The 15,000-nt window shown below is 44.1% G+C and overlaps 1 non-coding gene across 1 annotated transcript; it reads right to left on the bottom strand.

The window, feature by feature from the left end:
* Window positions 1-188: 188 nt before the first annotated feature.
* On the bottom strand, window positions 189-342 carry LOC149154804 (5.8S ribosomal RNA). Its single transcript, XR_016263897.1, has one exon. It is a non-coding gene; the product is annotated as a 5.8S ribosomal RNA (ribosomal RNA).
* Between the last annotated feature and the right edge of the window lie 14,658 nt (window positions 343-15,000).

Below are 15,000 nucleotides of genomic sequence, written 5' to 3'. Positions count from 1 at the left end.
TCGAGCGATGCCACACAAAGACTGCATCGGCTAACGCCGACTGCCCATCCAAGGGGACAAGATCACCGCTCGCCGACGCACGCCACGAAAATCGCTTGAGGTATTTCAGCGGACCGGACCGCATGGGGCACAGACGACCAGCTCCGCTGCTCCCTAGCATATTGTAGGGAGCGCGTTTGAATGGGATGCGACGCCCAGACAGGCGTGCCCTCAACCGAGTCCTCGGGCGCAAATTGCGTTCAAAAACTCGATGATTCATGGGATTCTACAATTCACACTAAGTATCGCATTTCGCTACGTTCTTCATCATAAAAAGAGCTGAGATATCCGTTGCCGAGAGTAGTTTCCACGTATTACCGAAAAATCGGCCAAAAAACTGAATAGGGGCACCCCCCACAACAAATGTAAGGCCAAGGGGCAAAAGGAGGAAAAACGCATGAGAGAAAGAGAAACAAAGGTGTCTAACCCCCACAAGGGGGGAGGCTCGAACAGAGGAAAATCTCCCCCCAACCCCACGCCCTCGCAAAAAGGGGGGAAATGCGTGGGACAGTGATCGAGAAGGACTAGGGTGGCCACCTCGGGAGCTCGCACTGCTTTTAGCCCTTCCCCGACACCAGCCCACAACAATTCCCCCTTTTCTCTGTAGAGCTAGGGACCGAAAGGAAGAGAACAGGGTAGAAAATAAACCACAAACAAAGCACAAGCCTCCCAAGCCTCGTGCCTTCGGCAAAAGGGGGGAATTGAAGGGGACGACGATCGAGAAGGACGAGGGTGGCCACCCCGAGAGCTCGCACTGCATTTCATCCTTCCAGAACACCAATCCACAAAAATCCCACCTTTTCTCCATAAAGCTAGGGGCCATGAGGAAGAAGCGAAGAGAACAACAAGGGAGAAAGGGATATATCAACCGTGGCTACCGGCTCACAAGGGGAGGAGGCTCCAAATAGAGAACAAGCTTCCCCAACCTCGTGCCTTTGCAAAAAGGGGGGAACTGCAGGGGACAACGATCAAGAAGGACTAGGGTGGCCACCCTGGGAACTCTCACTACTTTTCGTCCTTCCCGAACACCAATCCACAACAATCCCACCTTTTCTCCGTAAATCTAGGGGCCGAAAGAAGGGAAGAAAACAACATGAAAGAAAGAGATATATCAAACGCGTCCACCGGCTCACAGGGGGAGGCTCAAACAGGGAACAAGCTTCCCCACCCCCGTGCCTTCGCAAAAATGGGGGGAACTGTAGGGGACGGTGATCGAGAAGGACTAGGGTGGCCACCCTCGGAACTCGCACTACTTTTCGTCCTTCCTAAACACCAATCCACAACAATCCCACCTTTTCTCCATAAAGCTAAGGGGCCAAAAGCAAGAAGGGAAGAAAACAACAGGAAAGCAAGAGATATCAAACGCGGCTACCGGCTCACAAGGGGAGGCTCAAACAGAGAACAAGCTTCCCAAACCCCGCGCCTTCGGAAAAAGGGGAGAACTGCAGGGGACGGCGATCGAGAAGGACTAGGGTGGCCACCCTGGGAACTCGCACTGCTTTTCGTCCTTCCCGAACACCAATCCACAACAATCCCACCTCTCCTCTGTAAGGCTAGGGGCAAAAGGAAGAAGGGAAGAAAAAAACACCAAATATAAACAAAGATCCCAAGAAAAGAGAGAAGCTCAACAGCATGCGCGAGCAAGATGTCCGCTAACCAAAAAGAAATCAAAAAAGGCACCCAATAAAAAAAACGTCCCACCTCTTCACACCCTCCCGCATGCATTCAGCACAACACCCTTTCCAGCTTTACAACATAGCAAACAACCAAGCAAATAAATCACAACCCAAAATTGACCAATAGAAAAGACGAGGGCCACGATGAGACCAGTGTCTGGAGCACGTCACTTAGAGGCAAACAGCCCCCCAACCCAATGGCACAAGGCTTCAAACGACAAATAGACTGCTGCCCATAACATAAACCCACCCCGCTATTGCACCCCTCCGTGTACAAAACACCCAAAAACCTTTCCAGCGAGAGAGTCAACGGGGGTCAAAGAATCAAACCCCAAAGAGGAGTTGTCACTGGCTGACAATCAACGCTGGAGAAAGCTGCGAGCCACAAATACATCGATGGTGCAAGGCCACTTGAGAGAGGGACGTTCCAAATCGCACACCACGCAATGAAGAAATGACGCAAGTCCCACAAAAAACCCACAATCCAAAGGGAGGAATAAAGACACAACCCATTACTTCTTTTTCCCTCAGAAGGGGAGTGGCTCACGAGAGGACGAGGAATTCCCTCGACGGCAAAGGCACGAGATAAGATTGCCACCCTCATGCCTGTCGGAAGGAAAAATTGCGATCTCGATGGAGCTCAGACCGAGGGATTGGTTTTTCATTACCTGGACACCCAACCCTTCCGCGAGGGCATGTCGAGGAACAGTCAGGAGGGACTAGGGTGGCCAGCCCAATGGGTTGAACTGCTCTTCATCCATCCCATACTTGACCGCACCCCGACAATCTTGCCTCATGGAAGGTTTGAGCTACCAGGCGCGCATGCAACCACTCCCTCGACCCAACCACCAGCGAAAAAGCTCACCCAAGCAACACATCAACCGTCGCCGCCTTTTCGAGAGAACCAACTATGGAAGCCCGCACCCTTGGCCCATGCCTTCCAACGAACAAAAGACCGAGCACCGCCGCTATGAATGAGTCCGAATTTATCCATCATTTTTACCAAGCACCTCAACTCTGCAGCAACCATGCACGACCGAACAGATCGTCGTAAGGGCTCCCAAGAAACAAGCTTCCGAACCCCCTGCAGAAACACATTGGGGGGAAGAAAAACAAAGGATGGGTGGGACAAGCACAAGCATGGCTTGCAAGCACACACGAAAAAATGAGCGTTACCTCGAGACAAGCAACCAATGATGTTCCCGCCAAACACCAAACCCGCTCCCCTAGAGACGCACCACAAAGTCCCACATTGCAATCGACACCCAACGAACCTGAACCAAAAAAGAAAACCCCTGCTATCAATGATCTTACCGCAGGTTCACCTACGGTAACCTTGTTATGACTTATCCTTCCTCTAAATGATAAGGTTCAATGAACTTCTCACTGTTATCACTCAGGTTGTCCCTTTTGACTCCTAAAGGGATACAGCCGAGGTAACCACAAACCAACTTTGGACTGCAGGCCCTAGCCTACCTGCAGTTAGAGAGGGCTCTCTCTTTATGATTTAGCTTTGTTGAAAGGGATGATTTTAGGCTAGATATGATGCACAGGGGTTTTGATTGAGTTTTGGTGGGAAAACTGACACTTTTAGGTAGAGAGGCAGAGTATAGTCTAAATTTTTCAAGCCATTGGGCGTGGAGTCGAGGAGGGGAACTGCTGGTGCGTTTTCTTAATAACAGTGAGGGAACATGGAGCAAGATAACTGAGGTTTGAAGCAATCTTCAGATTTAAGGGATGAACTGAATGCTAAAGAAAGAGAGGCAGTTAAGAATCTCTCCAACAGATTAGCAGAGAAAATAACAGGGCGCTACCTAGGGGCAGTTAAGAATCCCTAGATAATTGGACAACAAAGGTGAATTGGGGTAAACATGAGCCGGGAGGAATTCAATGTTCATAACCAATTATTTTAGAGGAAAACATCAAAAAACAGCAGAAATTGAGCATAGAGAGTATTTAAACTAATTCTAGGCTATTCCTTTTTTCTGCTATTTAGATAATGGCAAACACATAAACAGAGATAAGAGGCACTTATTGCTTCAGGCCGCAGCGCAGGAATTCCATCTTCAACTCTTCAAAACGTTCATCAACAACAGACAGTTCACTCTCCAAGCTTTAAGCAATCTTTGATTACAGAAAAATTCAGGTATACACATAGAGTCTCTAGTGAAAATTCTCAATTGACCAACCCTTAAAACTATACAGAGGGTGGTATATATAGGGCAAAAACTCTCTGCAGAGTTCCTTTATTACATCTTGACCTAATTAGGTCATAAAAAATGACTACTTGACCTAATACTATCCTAAAATAAATACAAAAATATCTCGGGCCGTGCTCAGGGCCGATGTGTCAAAACTGAATAAATGATGTTGTCCTTGGTGGCTTGCTGCAGTGCTTTCTTCAATAAATGAGTATGGGTTTCTGCTTCCTTGCTGTCCTGGTGCTTTGAATGCCTTAATGGTGATTTGAAGGCAAGGATGGGCTGATGCTTATTGATTTGACTTTCTGGGGGCTTCATCAATGTTCAGGTGCCTCGAGCCCCTAAAATATCTTCGGCTGATACTCTTTGGCGTCTTTTCTTCCATTGATACTTTCTGACAAAATCTGGACTGCTGATCTGATGTGCTGCGGGTCTAATCACCAATAAATGGCCGATGTTCGGCCTCTGTATCATCTGGAATTGTCTTCTGATCCTTTTGGTATGCTCTGTGAAGAAAACGGATCATTTTTGTGCCTTTTCGAGCTTCCTGGGGCCGCATGGTGAGAAGATTCCTTAAAGATTCCCTGAAGATTCTCCATTTCTGCCTAAAAAATTCTGCGATGAGTGATTTGCAGCTCATCAAAAACTGCCTCAGAATTGGATTCTGGGGCTCTGAAGTGCGACTTTTGCGCCTCTGCGGCCAAAAAGTGTTGATGACATCAGCATGATGTCAGCATTGTATGGCAGGTGACGTGGCAGGATCACGTCAGCATGATGTCATCACGTACGGGTGATGACATGGCAGGTACGATGGTAGGGACACGTGGTAGTGACGTGGCAGGAGGCCACGCAGGTAGGTGACTCATCGAGTGACTGGACAGGGGAGTGACGTGGGCATGACTGTGCAGGGGGTGACGTAGGTATGACTGTGCAGGGGGTGACGTAGGTGGTGACGTCACCCGGCAGGAGGCGGTAAGCGGTATGTTGCGCACCGCTTTTCGGGGATGGCGGTTTCGGAGGGAGGGGATCCGCCACAGCCCAGCGCCTGATGCGTGGCGGGAGTACGGCGGCAAAACTGTCGAACTCCCGGGCCTTAAAGGCCGGGCAGTTCGGGGATGGGGCGGCCCGCCCACCGTCGATCTGCGGGGCTGTGGATCAGACGACTGGTGGCAGACGTGAAGGGACGGCGACTTAAGTGCGGGGTATATGCGGAGTATATTCGTTTTTTAATATTTGCACGGGTGGGTTAACAACTTAGGAAAACGGGTTTATGTGGGTTTTACAGGGGCGGACTTAATACTTACGCACAGAAACTTTGGGTTAGGGGTGGAATATTGGTTTTTTAGGGGTTTTTAGGGTTAAGGGAGAGGTTACTAGCTGACCAAATGTCAAACTAGTTCCTTAATGACTCGGATGGGCTAAAAACAGCCCCAGATGGACTGTGATTTCCCGGACTTATAGAGAATATGGCTATATTGCCAGGGAGGGGTATTTACATAGGGGAGTTTATATACATGATTAAAATAGGGGAAGAGGGAAAATTGTTAGGGAGTTATATAATAAGGGTGATGAGAAGAAGGGAGAGGTTAGTGAACTCCAGCCTGAGTACCTCCAACTGAAAAACTACCTCGGACCGAAAAATGGATTGCTTATCAAAATTGGAACACAGCAGTGGCCCTTAGACTAGCACACTCTTATGGACACTTCTTTGGCCATCTGTAGCAAATATGGTGCATTGCAGCATGGATAGTTCGACATATTTGGCATGTAAAACTATCAATCATGAAAGATGATTAACCTGCTGCAGCAGTAGGCTAATAGTGGCTCCACTTGGGGATGGCTTTTCCTTGTGAAAAGTCAAGAACAGCAGGTCAGACTGCCTTGTATTCAATTGTTGCTGTGTTCTGCAAATTTCCCTTGGCTGGCTGCCTTATTGATCCTACCTACCTACCTACCCTAACCAGTACTTACTTTGTTGTTAGGTGAAGTGAAATAGCCAATGCAGCCACTTAAGCAATAATATCATGAGTGGGCTTTGCTGCTTGTGCTTGCTAGTGGGACCAACCGAGATTTTGCAATTTGTTATGGCTTTGTCAATCTTTGAGAAGATCAAGAAGCTACTGACCTCTTTTGCGGTGTTTAAATACTGTACAAAACTGTCCTGCAACATATATATACAATTTCTAGGCTGAATTAAAGAACTATACAAAGGTTGAGGATCGCTACCATGCCTTGGAGTCGAGAGATCATCGATAACTCGATACTGAGCCTTGCAGCCTGTTAATGGAGAAGAGCACTGATCTCTTTCATCATTCTGCTTGCCAGCGGATAGGTCATTTAGAACTTGCAGAGGTGCTTGTAATTTGTTACAATCTGGCTCGAATAGGACTTGACTGATCTGTGCAGACTGCTGGTCTTCTTCTTCTTTGAACAACTCAGATGGCTGAAAACAAAGAGGCAGGGGATCCACTTGGATTATTTGGTCGTATACTGCTGCTTCTGGATCCACCTCAATCTGATATTCAATGGCTCTTTGGGGCTGCAAAACTAGAGGCAATGCCTTTGGAACAATATCTTGATTAGCCTCCAGACGGTCAAAAGCAACACGCGGTGACACTTGATCATATATAGCATGATATTTATCCTTGATAAATTGAAAAGATTCAAAACAAAAGGGTAAAGTTCCTTCACTGAAATCAACACACTCTGTGTTTTCTTCCTTTTCTTCATAGCTGAGATGGGCATGCTGATCATTGGTTTCAGGTTGCTGAACCTGAACACTGCTTCCTGCCAAAATAGGATCTGATTCCTCTGCAAGGCTGATTTGGTCGTTAGGCTCATAATCATCATCATACAGATCATATTTGGGTAGACAGTTGAAAGAAGAGAAGCTATTATATTCACACAGTATATCAGGAGACTGCTCCATCATGTATGGCTGGATGAATATGTCATCTGTTTTGTGGCAGGTTTGTTCATGAATGTCACTACTTTCCTGTTGTGAAACAGATCTGTTCTGGTGCTTTGAACATTCCACTTTCATTGTGATCAGCTGCATCATTTCCTCTGTCCTTTGTAACACACTATGAAATCTTTCTTCTTGCTTTGCTTTGCGCTGTTCTTCCCTCCTTCTTAGATTTGCCTCTACGTCCACAACTATGTCCTGCATCTGTTTCAAAGTGGATGGGCATCTCTCTCTTAAACAAAATTCCATCTCTGTGTCAAATGCTCTAGGATATTGCAACAAAGCTAGATCAAGGGGAGGTCTTATATTTAAAGGCATGGACTGATAAACTTGATTGAATCTGTCTGAAAACTGCTGAACAGATTCATCTGGATGCCTTTATAAATGATTGTATTCTTCAATGAGCGCGAAGAGATTACCTCTGATCATCCATTTATCAAGGAAAAGCTTGGCACACTGCTGAAACTTAGAGATGCTTGCCTCAGGCAACGCTTTAAACCAAGTCCTAGCTTCGCTTTGCAAAGAAAGGGCAAATAGTCTAAGACTGAAATCTTCATCTTCCACTTCAAATGTATTAAGATAATCTTCAAAAGCCTGGATATGTTTCTGAGCAGTAATACCATTCTCTCCATCAAATCTAGGGAGATATTCAGGATGATTTGCCGGCAGAGGACCAAGCACAGGAGGCAGGATGAGCGGCTTATATCTTTCAGGAACTTTACGAGGCACGGGAGTATGTACAGGAACTAGAAGACTAGGCTCTATTTTCGGTTCCTCCTTGGCTGTATGATGATATTCAACAGCATTTGAAAGTTGCTGCTTTGATGTGCAAGGAGGATTTTCAACAACATTTTCCAAAGGAAAAACACAAAAATCTGACATAAAATCGTTTTTAAAGTACAATATGCACAACAAAATTTGGTGCAAGAGAAAGAACATGATCTCTTGGATGATAGTCCAAGTCAAGAGCCTGGTCTGCTTATATAATTCCTTCGGGTTCATTTCTCCAGCGGAGTCTTTATTATGAGGATGATGTGGAGTCGCCAGGTGGATGAATCAACCTTGAAGTGCCTGATCTCTGTCCACCATCACAGATCAAAGTTGAACTTGAAAAGCCCTGAAGAAAAGGAACATTTTCTCCAGAAAACGAGGCGAACTAGTCAAAATTGAGGATTTACACTAATAAACACATGATTCAGTTCCCCAGTGGAGTCGCCATTATGTTATCACTCAGGTTGTCCCTTTTGACTCCTAAAGGGATACGGCCGAGGTAACCACAAACCAACTTTGGACTGCAGGCCCTAGCCTACCTGCAGTCAGAGAGGGCTCTCTCTTTATGATTTAGCTTTGTTGAAAGAGATGATTTTAGGCTAGATATGATGCACAGGGGTTTTGATTGAGTTTTGGTGGGAAAACTGACACTTTCAGGTAGAGAGGCAGAGTATAGTCGGCGTGGAGTCGAGGAGGGGAACTGCTGGTGCGTTTTCTTAATAACAGTGAGGGAACATTGAGCAAGATAACTGAGGTTTGAAGCAATCTTCAGATTTAAGGGATGAACTGAATGCTAAAGAAAGAGAGGCGGTTAAGAATCTCTCCAACAGATTAGTAGAGAAAATAACAGGGCGCTACCTAGGGGCAGTTAAGAATCCCTAGATAATTGGCCAACATAGGTGAATTGGGGTAAACATGAGCCGGGAGGAATTCAATGTTCATAACCAATTATTTTAGAGGAAAACATCAAAAAACAGCAGAAATTGAGCATAGAGAGTATTTAAACTAATTCTAGGCTATTCCTTTTTTCTACTATTTAGATAATGGCAAACACATAAACAGAGATAAGAGGCACTTATTGCTTCAGACCACATCGCAGGAATTCCATCTTCAACTCTTCAAAATGTTCATCAACAACAGACAGTTTGCTCTCCAAGCTTTAATCAATCTTTGATTATAGAAAAATTCAGGTATACACAGCGAGTCTCTAGTGAAAATTCTCAATTGACCAACCCTTAAAACTATACAGAGGGTGGTATATATTGTTAGAAAATTATATATTACGGAGCAATGGAACATATATAATATTGCAGAAATATAAACACAGAAAACGCACAAAACAAGAGAGACACAGATATACGTGGTTCACCCAGTTTGGGCTACGTCCACCTTGAACAGCCAGTCCTTCCTTTCTATTATCCAGCAAAATGAAGAGATACAACCTACAGCAAAACCGCTGTAATATCCTCTGTTTTCTCTCACAGTCTCACCTCTATGTTTCTCGCTCACCGAATACACATCTATATGTCACAGCCTCAAATACAATGCCCTCATATAAAGAGAGGGGTTGCCTTCTAGGGCAAAAAACCCTAAACTAAACATAAGTTCTACCGTCAGATCATCCGCCTAATGAACAGCCCAGATTGACTAGAAATTACTATACTTTTACAAGGCAATTTTACAGCTATTTTTAGCTTCGGGGGCGCTGCCCCCGAAACCCCCCCTGGACCCCCCACGGCAGCGATCATTTTACGGGCGGCGTTGCCGCCCCATTTTGAACTGTGGTCCAAAATGCCGGTACTATAGAAGATAATCAGGCTCCACACCCAACAATCTCCCACTTGGAGACTAATTGTAGCAACTCCACCGCTGCTCCATTTGCTGGACAATGACTCCTCTTTGGACCTGGCTATTTCTCATCTTCATCATCATCCTTGAAGACCAACTGAAACTGAGCATATTCTCAGTTTCTCCCTGGTTACAACTTTTGTTAGCATATCTGCAGGGTTCTGGCTAGTGTGTATCTTTTCCAGCTTCAACTCTCCATCTTCCAACACTGATCGTATGAAATGGTACTTGAGCTGTATGTGTTTTGTCCTGGAATGAAATGCTGAGTTCTTTGCAAGATGACTATCATTGTATAACGTGCCCATATCATGCTCCTTACCCAATTCACCCATAAACCTTTGTAACCAAATCATTTCTTTACTAGCCTCTGTAGCAGCAACATACTCTGCTTCTGTTGTTGAGAGTGCAACAACACTTTGGATTTTTGAAACCCAACTGACAGTTGTTCCTCCGACAGTAAATACATATCCTGTAGTGCTCCTTCTATTATCTCTGTCACCTGCCATATCTGCATCAACACATCCTTGTAGGGATATGTTTGAACCACCAAAGCATAGTGCCTGATTTGTGGTACCTCTCAAATATCTGAGAATCCATTTCACTGCCATCCAATGTTCCTTTCCTGGATTGTTCATGTACCTGCTTACAACTCCCACTGCATGTGCAATATCAGGCCTTGTGCAGACCATTGCATACATTAAACTTCCAACTGCTGATGCATATGGAACTTTAGACATATAATCCATGTCTTCTTGGGTCTTTGGGCACATTTCTTTGCTAAGTTTGAAATGGCTAGCAAAAGGTGTACTAACTGGTTTTGCATTTTGCATGTTAAATCTTTTCAACACCTTTTGTATGTACTCATTCTGAGACAATGTTAATTTTCTATTTTTCCTGTCTCTAGTTATTCTCATACCAAGGATTTGTTTTGCAGCACCCAAATCCTTCATTGCAAATGAATTTGCCAATTTTCTTTTGAGCACATTTATTTCCTGCATGTTAGATCCTGCAACAAGCATGTCATCTACATACAATAACAATATAATATAGCTGCCATCATTTTGCTTTTTCAGATAAACACAATGATCAGAGTGACATCTAGTATAACCTTGTTCAGACATAAACTTGTCAAATTTTAGATACCACTGCCTTGGAGCCTGTTTTAAACCATACAAGCTCTTCTTCAACCTGCACACAAGTTTCTCCTTCCCTTTCACCTCATATCCTTGTGGCTGCTGCATATATATCTCTTCCTCCAAATCCCCATGGAGAAACGCTGTCTTTACATCTAACTGCTCAAGATGCAAATCTTCAGCTGCTACAAGACTTAAAATAGTTCTGATTGAAGTCATTTTAACAACAGGAGAAAATATTTCATCAAAATCAATACCTTTCTTCTGTGCAAACCCCTTCACCACAAGTCTAGCTTTGTACCTTTGCTTTCCTCCATCTTCTTCCTTCAGCCTGTAAACCCATTTATTCTTCAATGTAGTTTTTCCTACAGGCAACCTGACTAAATCCCAAGTCTTGTTATGCATTAAGGAGTCCATCTCTTCTTCCATGGCTACCTCCCACTTCTTCTTGTTTTCAACCTGCATTGCTTCTTCATAACATTCAGGTTCACCGGAATCAGTCAACAATAAATAATATAATGAAGGAGAGTATCGTTCAGGAGGTCTACCTATCCTGGTAGATCTTCTAACACCACTTTCAGGTGTTTGGGGTGCCTGTTGCTGTTGTGGTGGTTGCTGTTGTTGTGGTTGTTGATTATTATTATTTTCAGGCACCTTTACTTTTTCAGTGATTTCATCAAGGACTGCGTATTCCTTGTTTTCCTTTTCCTGTTTCTTTTCCTGCAACTGATTCTTATACAAGACCTTTTCATTGAATATTACATCTCTGATCCTAATGATTTTTTGATTTTCGTAATCATATAAGCGATAACCAAAATCATTAACACCATATCCAATAAAGGTACATTTCTTTGACTTTGCCTCAAGCTTTGTTCTATTTTCTTTATCAATATGGACAAAGGCCTCACAACCAAAAGGCTTTAAAATAGAGTAGTTTACCTTTTTACCTGTCCATGCTTCCTCTGGAACACCACCATCCAAGGAACTTGAAGGCCCTCTGTTTATTAGATAACCAGCAGTATCTACAGCATCTGCCCAAAACTGTAAAGGCAATCCTGCATGCAATCTCATGCACCTTGCACGCTCCATGATTGTTCTGTTCATCCTTTCTGACACACCATTTTCTTGTGGTGTTCTTGGAACTGTCTTCTCTCTGCGAATTCCATGCTCTGAACAGTACCTATCAAACTCTTTGCTGCAATATTCACCTCCATTGTCTGATCTAAGACACTTCAATTTCTTTCCTGTCTCAATCTCAACCAAAGCTTTCCATTTCTTGAAAGTATCAAATACATCAGATTTATTCTTAATACAATAAATCCAAGTTTTTCTAGTTGCATCATCAATAAAAGTAACATAATAACGAGAGCCACCAAGAGATGATACCTGAGCAGGTCCCCATACGTCTGTATGCACAAGCTCTAATTTTTCGTTCTTCTTTTCTTTCCCAACTCTAAGAAATCTGACTCTCTTCTGTTTTCCATAAATGTAGTTCTCACAGAAGTCCAAATCAACATTCTTCAAACCTGGCAACAAATTCCTTGAGTGAAGAATCTTCATCCCTTTTTTCACTCATGTGTCCGAGCCTATGATGCCATAATGCTGCATCTGCTCCTTTGGAAGTCAAAGCATTAACAGAGTTAGAAATACCATTGCATAAATAAAATGTACCAACCTTTTCACCTTTTGCTATTACCAGGGCTCCTTTTGTGACCTTCCAAGCTTTATCTATGAAAGTTGTCACACAACCTTCACTGCCTAACTGCCCTGTTGAAATCAGATTTTTCTTTAGATCTGGAACATGCCTTACCTCCTTTAGTAGCCATTGGTTTCCATTTTGCTGTTTTACAAGAACCTTACCCATTCCAACAATTTTACAGGGTTTGTCATCACCCAGACGAACTTGTCCAAAATCTCCTTGAACATAGTCATAAAAGTATTTCTTTTCAGGTGTGGCATGGAATGAGGCCCCTGAATCTACCACCCAGGAATCAGTAATATTTTCGAAAGAAAGAATCAAAGCATCTTGTAACACCTCACCTGTCACATTTGCTTCATGATTGTTTTCTTGTTGTGCATCTCCTTCTTTTCCCTTCCGAGATCTACAGTCTTTCTTTAGGTGTCCTTTCTTTCCACATTTCCAGCACACTATCCCCGATCTGGACTTGGATCTGCCTTTCCTTGATTTACTGCGATATCCTGAGCTCTTTCCTCTTTCCATTTTTCTTCCTCTAGACTCTGCACTCAAAGCATTTCCCGATGTCTCACCGGAGCTTTTCCGTCGCATTTCCTCGCTAAGGATAGCACCGACAACATCATCAAACTTTAAAGTACTAGATCCAGAAACGGAGTTACTAATGGCCATTACCAAACCATTCCAACTTTCTGGTAATGAGCACAAGAATAACAGAGCTCTAACTTCATCATCAAAGTTTACCCCTACAGAACTTAACTGGCTTGTAACTGTATTAAAATCATTTAAATGGTTTGCAACAGATCCACCTTCCGACATATTCATATTAAATAACCGTTTCATAAGAAATACCTTGTTTGAGGCCGAGGGTTTTTCATATAGTTTCGACAACGTCTGCATCAAACCCTCTGTCGTGGTTTCCTTCGAAATGTTGAAGGCGACTGACGCAGCAAGACACAACCGTATTGTTCCGAGTGCCTTTCTATCGAGAAGGTTCCATTCTTCGTCTTTCATACCCATTGGCATCTTTGTTTTTCCGCCCAATGGTAGGTATAGATCTTTCTGATACAGATAATCTTCCATCTGCATCTTCCACAGCGAGAAGTTTTGGCCGTTAAATTTCTCGACCCTAAACTTACCATCTTCCGCCATTGCTCCCACTCGAACCAGGAACCCTTCTTTCCTGCGAGTTTATCAGCCAAATAGACCTTCGGCTCTGATACCAGTTGTTAGAAAATTATATATTACGGAGCAATGGAACATATATAATATTGCATAAATATAAACACAGAAAACGCACAAAACAAGAGAGACACAGATATACGTGGTTCACCCAGTTTGGGCTACGTCCACCTCGAACAGCCAGTCCTTCCTTTCTATTATCCAGCAAAATGAAGAGATACAACCTACAGCAAAACTGCTGTAATATCCTCTGTTTTCTCTCACAGTCTCACCTCTATGTTTCTCGCTCACCGAATACACATCTATATGTCACAGCCTCAAATACAATGCCCTCATATAAAGAGAGGGGTTGCCTTCTAGGGCAAAAAACCCTAAACTAAACATAAGTTCTACAGTCAGATCATCCGCCTAATGAACGGCCCAAATTGACTAGAAATTACTATACTTTTACAAGGCAATTTTACAGCTGTTTTTAGCTTCAGGGGCGCTGCCCCCGAAACCCCCCCTGGACCCCCCACGGCAGCGATCATTTTACGGGCGGCGTTGCCGCCCGATTTTGAACTAGGGTCCAAAATGCCGGTACTATAGAAGATAATCAGGCTCCACACCCAACATATATAGGGCAAAAACTCTCTGCAGAGTTCCTTTATTACATCTTGACCTAATTAGGTCATAAAAAATGACTATTTGACCTAATCCTATCCTGAAATAAATACAAAAACATCTTGGGCCGTGCTCAGGGCCGATGTGTCAAAACTGAATAAATGATGTTGTCCTTGGTGGCTTGCTGCAGTGCTTTCTTCAATAAATGAGTATGGGTTTCTGCTTCCTTGCTGTCCTGGTGCTTTGAATGCCTTAATGGTGATTTGAAGGCAAGGATGGGCTGATGCTTATTGATTTGACTTTCTGGGGGCTTCATCAATGTTCAGGTGCCTCGAGCCCCTAAAATATCTTCGGCTGATACTCTTTGGTGTCTTTTCTTCCACTGATACTCTCTAACAAAATCTGGACTGCTGATCTGATGTCCTGCGGGTCTAATCACCAGTAAATGGCCGTTGTCTGGCCTCTGTATCATTTGGAATTGTCTTCTGATCCTTTTGGTATATTCTGTGAAGAAAACGGATCATTTTTGCGCCTTTTCGGGCTTCCTAGGGCCGCATGGTGAGAAGATTCCTTAAATATTCCCTGAAGATTCTCCATTTCGGCCTAAAAAATCCTGCGATCATCAAAAACTGCCTCAGAATTGGATTTCGGGGCTCCGAAGTGCGACTTTTGCGCCTCTACGCCCAAAAAGTGCTGATGACATCAGCATGACGTCAGCAGGGCGACGTGGCGGGATGACGTCAGCATGACGTCATCACGTACGGACGATGACGTGGCAGGTACGGTGGCGGGGACACGTGGCAGTGACGTGGCAGGAGGCCACGCAGGCAGGTGACTCATCGGGTGACTGGACAGGGGAGTGACGTGGGCATGACTGTGCAGGGGGTGA

The sequence above is a fragment of the Pinus tabuliformis genome, chromosome 9 (genome assembly GCF_031772625.1).
Source record: "Pinus tabuliformis cultivar Carrire ecotype Pingquan chromosome 9, CPIR1, whole genome shotgun sequence".
Taxonomy (NCBI): domain Eukaryota; kingdom Viridiplantae; phylum Streptophyta; class Pinopsida; order Pinales; family Pinaceae; genus Pinus; species Pinus tabuliformis.
This window is presented reverse-complemented; position numbering and strand designations above follow the sequence as displayed.